Source organism: Sturnira hondurensis, unplaced genomic scaffold, assembly GCF_014824575.4.
Source record: "Sturnira hondurensis isolate 20B ecotype Veracruz unplaced genomic scaffold, ASM1482457v3 Scaffold0009719, whole genome shotgun sequence".
In the NCBI taxonomy this organism is placed as follows: Eukaryota; Metazoa; Chordata; class Mammalia; order Chiroptera; family Phyllostomidae; genus Sturnira; species Sturnira hondurensis.
The window spans coordinates 7,526,592-7,533,758 of record NW_028082350.1 but is presented as its reverse complement, the minus strand read 5'-3'; positions in this window follow the sequence as shown (position 1 = coordinate 7,533,758).

Here is a 7,167-nt window from a genome sequence, read left to right as displayed (position 1 = left end):
ACTGCTATTGTTTTTCCTGCGAGGGAGAGTGCCAAAGGCAACTTTTAAAGTAATCTTGTATCCTTTTTTGGAGTGAGAAAAACAGATATGTACATATAAATCAAACCTTAAGCATCAGCATTATTCTTTTAACCCTATGAGAGCTATGTACTTCAGTTGAGAAAAAGAGTTTTTTGGAGGGGAAAGCTTGACACCTTATTTTTACCTTTATACAGAATTCAGTTGAGTCAAGGTACCCTGATTTTATAACGGATAAAGGGGAGATGATGTGTAAGAGATGCATGTTAGCTACATCTATATTCTCTGGTTACAAATCGATTTTTTTCTTGTCTTTTTTTCTCGTCATTCAATTAGAGTTGTCCCCCCTTTTCCCCCGTTACTCTCCCCTGACCTGCCCACCCGACTCCCCCCTTTCAAAGGTTTTGATTGAATATGTTCATATTAGCAGTGGAAGCATAATCCCCCTCCCTTCCTCCACCCTCGTTAATCTCGCCTGAACGCAATCACCTGAAATTCCACCATAAAAAACTTTAATTCTGCTTTAACATTTTCAATGCCACCATAATTTTTCAAATTTTTGTTAAAAAGAAAATTCCGCAGGGAAAGTTAATGTTTTAAAAGTTATCACTCATTTTTACCAGTATCAAAATTAGCTTTGGATCCATGTCTGAGGTTTGATGTTAATTAAGGGGGAAAAATCATGTCAAACGGGGAGTGGGAAAAATAGCCAAATGACTTGGAGTACAAAAGACCAATATTTCGCCCTGGCTAGTGTAGCTCAGTGGATTGAGCACGGGCCTGTGAATCACACGGTCGCAGTTCGATTCCCAGTCAGGGCACATGCCTGGGTTGCAGGCCAGTTCCCAGCAGGGGACTCACGAGAGGCAACCATACATTGATACTTCTCTCCCTCTCTCCTTCCCTTCCCCTCTAAAGATAAATACATTTAAAAAAATCTAAAAAAAGACCAATATTTCATCAGCAATGTTAATTGATTGCAGCCACAAATCTGAAGGCTTTTTCTAGGATTGGCATATAGCTTGAATGTTCACACGGAGAAGAGGTTTCCTCTCTCCCAGGTTGCAGACCAGTCCTCAGATTTAGAGTCAGGCAGCGTGACGTTTCTTAATCAAAAGCTATATTGGTGGCACCAAAACAGAAACTTCAAGTTATTAATACCTGGTATTATTTTCCAGGCATATATGTCTCCTGGCCAGTTAGCAAAGAATCTCCTGTATGCCCTGGAAGACCCTTCAAAGACTGTGCTCTCTTCCACAGAGCTGGTCCTCCTTGGAAGGACCTAAGGAGTCTGCCTAGGGCAAAGACAGAGTAATTTATAGCAATGGTCATGACATTACTTTTTCTTTCTTCCTTTCTTTTTCCTTTCTTTCCTTTCTTTCTTTCTTTCTTTCTTTCTTTCTTTCTTTCTTTCTTTCTTTCTTTCTTTCTTCTTTCTTTCTTTCTTTCTTTCTTTCTTAACTTACTATTTTCTTTTTTAAAATTATGTTTATTAGGGTGGCATTGGTTAATAAGATTATATAGGTTTGAGATGTACATTTCCTTGATACATGATCTGTGTATTATATTGTGTCCCCACCACCCAAAGTCAAATCATCTTCTGTCATCATATATTTGACCCATTTTCCCCTTTTCCCACCTATCCCATTTCCCTCTGATCATGACATTTTCCATTGCTGGTGACACCTGAATATTTCCCCTACCTTAGTCTCTTTTCTTTCTGAATAAAATCATGTATGTTCATTTCTCTAACAACTGTTTGAAAGTAGTGATTTTCCAACCAATATCTCAGAGAAGACATCTCCTCTGATCTCCAAATTCATTAGAGATGTCCATTTGGCCATCTAATAGACATCCTCCCGTGAACATACCTAAAAGTAGACTGATTCAGACTTCCATTCAAACTTGGTATTCCCTACCTGCTGTGTGTTCCTTGTCTTAGGAAAGGCGTTAGCTTTTACCCAGTGTCTCAAGCCAGGAGCCTAGAAGTCAGCCCTGGTTCGTTGCCGGTCCAATTCCCTTCTCCACCATCTAATCCTTCAGCAAAGCTGTTCAAGCAGAGAGCTTTTCTTTTTATTGTCTTCACTGCAATTGCCCAAATTAAGGCTGTCATACTCCCACATTAGAGATGCTTCTATGGCCTTGGAACTGACCTTCTCACTTCCACTTTCCCTTTTTCTCTTTTACGTTAAATTAAATCATGACCTCTCCTGTACTTGGAAGAGGTGTCACACTTGGAATAAAACCCTTATCCTAGTTTCCAAGACTGCATTATCTCACCACTGTCTTTCTCCAACTTCATCTTCTGCCAAACTCTTCTCACACACGCCTCCAGCCTCACTGAATTTTATTTCCAGTTCCTTTGGGCATTACAAGTAATTTTTCACCTTGGGAACTTGGCACATGCTCACGTTGCTTGGAAAGTATTTATTCCCACTTTTTGAATGGTGGTTCTTTTTTCCCCTCACCTTTTAAATTTCAGAATAAATGCCCACAGAAGTTCCAGCTGACCAACCCACCCTCTATTTACATATTACCATCCACCTAAGCATCACATTTATTTCCATCCCCGTGCCTTCCACTAGGCCATAAACCACAGGACTTTGGAGAAGATGTTTGTCTTACTCACTGCTGTCATTCAGATCCCACCATGCTGCCTGGCACTTGACTAATATTTGGATATTGGATGAAATGAATGACAATTTGTCTTGATTTTACCAATGGCTGCAACTATCCTGAAGTCTGTCTGCATGTATCCTTGTATTTTTTAGAGTTTCTGCTGCTTCCCATTTATTTTCCTCCTGCTTGGTGAACATCTTTCTTTTTGGTTTCTGTGAATTACCTTGGTACATTCTCCAGGTTTGAATCCATGGATGTTCATCTGATTAATTCACTTACACTCATTTGTGAACACCTTAAACTACAGGCCATATAATGCGGGGAATAGAGCTATGAGGAAACAACAGAGTACTTTTATACCACTGGCACCTTTGGGGATAAGCATAAGGCAGAGATCAAAGGAAGAAAGGGAAGTAAACAAACAATGAATACATTCAAATACGGTAAGGACAAAAGGGCATTTAAAGAACTACCGTGGTTTCAAAATGTCTCACTGCATTCCTGTGTCTGACATAGTGCATGGTCCAAATCCTGACTAGTCTAGTTTCTGGGATCCACGTTCATGTTTTTCCTCACTCTGGCATTTGTTGTAATTCTAGAGCTGAATATAGTAGTCTCCTTTTGTTATTTTCATACAACATTATATACCAATAAACTTTCTTAAGAATTCTAGTTCAGCTGTTCAAGTGACAATTGCTTTGATGAAAAAGAAAAGATCTAGAGAAGCTTGCTTTACAGCTTCAATGATACAGATCATGGACAAGTCATCTGGTTACAATATATTATTAAATATGCTGTAATGATGCCGATGTCATCCCGACACTATGCCCTTGACAGTCATCCCTATTAGAAGCAACAATATGATTTTTTATTAAATTATTCCACCCTAGTCTTTTATGGGTAAAATTTAGTCAAGTTTTTAGAATCCGCTAGTATAGTAACTGCTCTTGAAAATATTTTTTTAAAGCTCAACTAAACTTTTAGAAACATTAAGCCAAAGCTATTGCATCAACACAGTTAATCCCTTTGCCTTTTCCTTCTTTGTATGGAGACAAGTTCAGTATCGTTGCAATTCATTATCACTTCACATTATTCTCTCTGCTTATTCAAATATGAATCTGCAAGAAAACCATCCAGAAAGTGTTCGTGTCTATTAACCTTGGATCCAAATTCAAGGGGCAAGTGGTTATTAAAGAGGAGTAGAAGTTTAACTGCATAGCAACCTCACCCCAGCAAAAAACCAGAAACACACCAACAAAAACAAGGCAGAAAACCCTAAAGAATAAAATCCAAAGCAATTGAATTCTTCAGTGTCAAATTACCATTAATAATAAAAAAGATGAATGCTTTATTTAAATCCATATAGGTAGAAACAAAACATTTCTGATTATATACTATAAAAAACAATGGCTAGGATCTTGTGCCTGGTCAGTTTAGTATTGTTAGGGAAAGGAATATTTAGTTAACCAGCCACCAAACATGTATTAAACACAGAGAAGAATTTGAAAGTTACATTTGAGATGAAGTCTCAGAGCAATTTCTCACCTTAAGTATATTGGTATTTTGATATTCAATTCATATGTTCGGTAGAACCAGCATCCACTTGGCAATGTGAATGGAACTCACAGGAGATGGTATTGGCCCAGAGAGGTGGAAACATTTTTTAATAATTTATCAAAACACAATATTATGAACAAAGGCTTTACCGAATAAACCAAGATCCCCACTACCAAGGAATACACACTCTTTTCAGAAAGTTGTGAATGACTGACTGATAGCCACTTTCATTCATAGATTCTTTTATGAAAGATACTATAGGCAGCCATAAATATAGTCACATCTCGATTTTGCTACTCTTTTTTCCTGCTCTTGTTCTATGCTGTGTCTGAGGATATTAACTAATTAGAGTGGCATTATAATAAACAAAAAATTCATTTGATAATAAGCCCAAAGCAATCTCTCCTTCTTTCCTTTTTCTCCTAGCGGTCAGTGTGAAACCAAGAACGAACAAAGTATAGTCCAGCCCTTTCCCGGGAGGAACGCTCCTCAAATTTTACGGAATTCCTTGAAATGCAACTCATCATACCGAATACAATAACATTTTGTTACAACAGAGCTCCCAGAATACAAGGGTGTTTGGAACTAGTGAGCTTCCAAAAGAACATGTTATTTTTAAAATTTGATCATTTGGAATTCAATGCGACATAACACAATTACGTTATTGTCTTAAAATGATTATTGAGATATTTTATACACTTAATGAAGAAAATTTAGGAATTTCATCAATAATAACGCCTGTGTGCTGAGATCTCAAAGGCATAAAGTTATGGTAGATGAGTTGAGTTACAGCATTGTATTTTGTAAAATAGGTGTCAATATCAGTATTACCTCACTTTCCAGAGACTTTATGAGCTCATTGTACTATAACTGAATTGAGTAGAGTGCACAGCAAAACAAGCCTTCTCTGTTACCACACAACTAATCTTTGCAACAGCTGGCTTTTACCACTCCCAGCTGCTCCAGTTCCAACAATCATCCTTTTAACAGCCTGACACCTGTCTCTTATTATATTTGAGAGCAGTTATTAATTTTCCTAAATGCCCCATCCCTTTTTAGTGCCTTTGCATTGCTTTATTTCTCGGATGCACATTTGCATGGCCTGTTATAGTAATTCTCTCATTGAATCTTGAGAACCTAAAAATTATTAGGAAGCTAATTGGGCAGGGATCAGAGGTTTTTCTCACTTACAGCCTGACTCTGTTAAATGACACAGTTTGTTCCAGCTTCTTGCTGACACCGCAAAGGGCTGTCTAGAACAAAGAGTTCAATTACTTTCATAGGGCTAATCATACATCATTATGTAGAGGCACGGATCCTCAATCCCCAAGCCGGTGCCCAGAGCACCGTGGCAGCAATGAAAGACACATTTCGAATTCCTCTGTCCACTGCAGCATGTAGGTAATAACCAGAGAATAAAATAATTGTGTCAACTTGGCTGTGCTCTTCATTAATTGGAATATTTGATGCCCACCACGAATCATACGCCATTAATTTTTATTGACGCACACAAGATTTTTATCAGAATTGATTTGAGATGCATCCTTCAAGGCCAAATCTATATGGACACTTTTTGAGGACTTTTCCTCCACAGTTGAGGAAATACTTACTCTTTGGTTTTTTATAACTTTATAAGGCACAAATAAAAGTCAGTAAATAGGGCTGAACCATGTCTCACAGGTAAAAAAAAATCCTCAGAGTTAGCCAAGTCTAACTGCTCCTTCTCCCCACACAATCTTAGACACATAGTTTAATATGTAACCAGACCATTCTCTTGTTCAGCTTTCCCAAGGTCAGTGGAGAAATGGAATGAGAGAGAAGAATGTTTTGCTGGTTTCATAGTCAGGAAAATGGCCTATGCAACCTCACAGCAGGGTGTAACCTCATTAATAATTGTAAAAATAACTCACCAATCACAACAGATGGAAACAGGAAATCCATGCCTGCATCTTGTAACAGAGGCATTCTTGCATTTCTGGCATTCGGAATGACCGCTGTTACCATTTTCTTTTCTCTTCCCCCACCCTCTCTTTGGCCTGGGAGGGAAACTTGTTGCCTCCCTCTGCTCCTGTGGTCTGTTGCCCGTTGGTTCTCTCATGGCCCAGCTGTGGCAGGAGCCTGATCAATTTCCTCCCTTTGGTCAGATGAGTAACGCCAAGTCTGGAAGAGTTATAATCAGTCCGTCCTTTGGAAGAGAAACATGGATAGAGCAGGCTTTACTGTTAAACATTTTTGCCAAAGTTGCTTAGGATCTTAAATAAACAAAAATTATTTTATTTATTTATTTTTAGAGAGAGGGGAAGAGAGGGAGAAAGAAGGAGGCATTGATGTATGAGAAAAACATTGATGGTTTTTTGCCTCTCACACACCCCCGACTGGGGACCAGGCCTACAACCCGGACATGTGTCCTTACTAGGAACCGAATTTGTGTTTTTTCACTTTGCTGGACGATGCCCAACTTACTGAGCCACAGCAGTCAGGGCAAAGCAGCTCAGGGTCATAACAACCTTTTTAATACCTGTTTCATAGATGACACTGTAAGAGCCCTTGGAGATGTTCTATAGTTGTAAGCACGTCAATTTATTTACAGAAAGTTACTTCAAAAGGAGTTGCCTAATGTACTCCCTTTAGTCAAGTAGCAAAATTGGCAAGTAGTAAGTTTCAGATTGTTTCATTGTTATTATTTGCTTGGTTTCCCCCCATATTGTGTGGAAAAACTGATTTTCTCTTTCTTTTCTCCTCTCCATCCTTCCTTCTCTGCTTTCTTCCTTCTTTCTTTTTTTTTTTTTCAGTAAAGTGGTCAGTCATGTGCTTTTTTGGATTCCGAGTGCCTAGCTCCTACACCTGTACTTCAGCCAATATACAACTAATATTTTTTCTGTGACTGTTTTTATAAATCACCTGTAAGTTATAGCTTCGATTATTATATACATTTAACATGTATTCTATTTTTCAAAAGTTGGAACTATGACA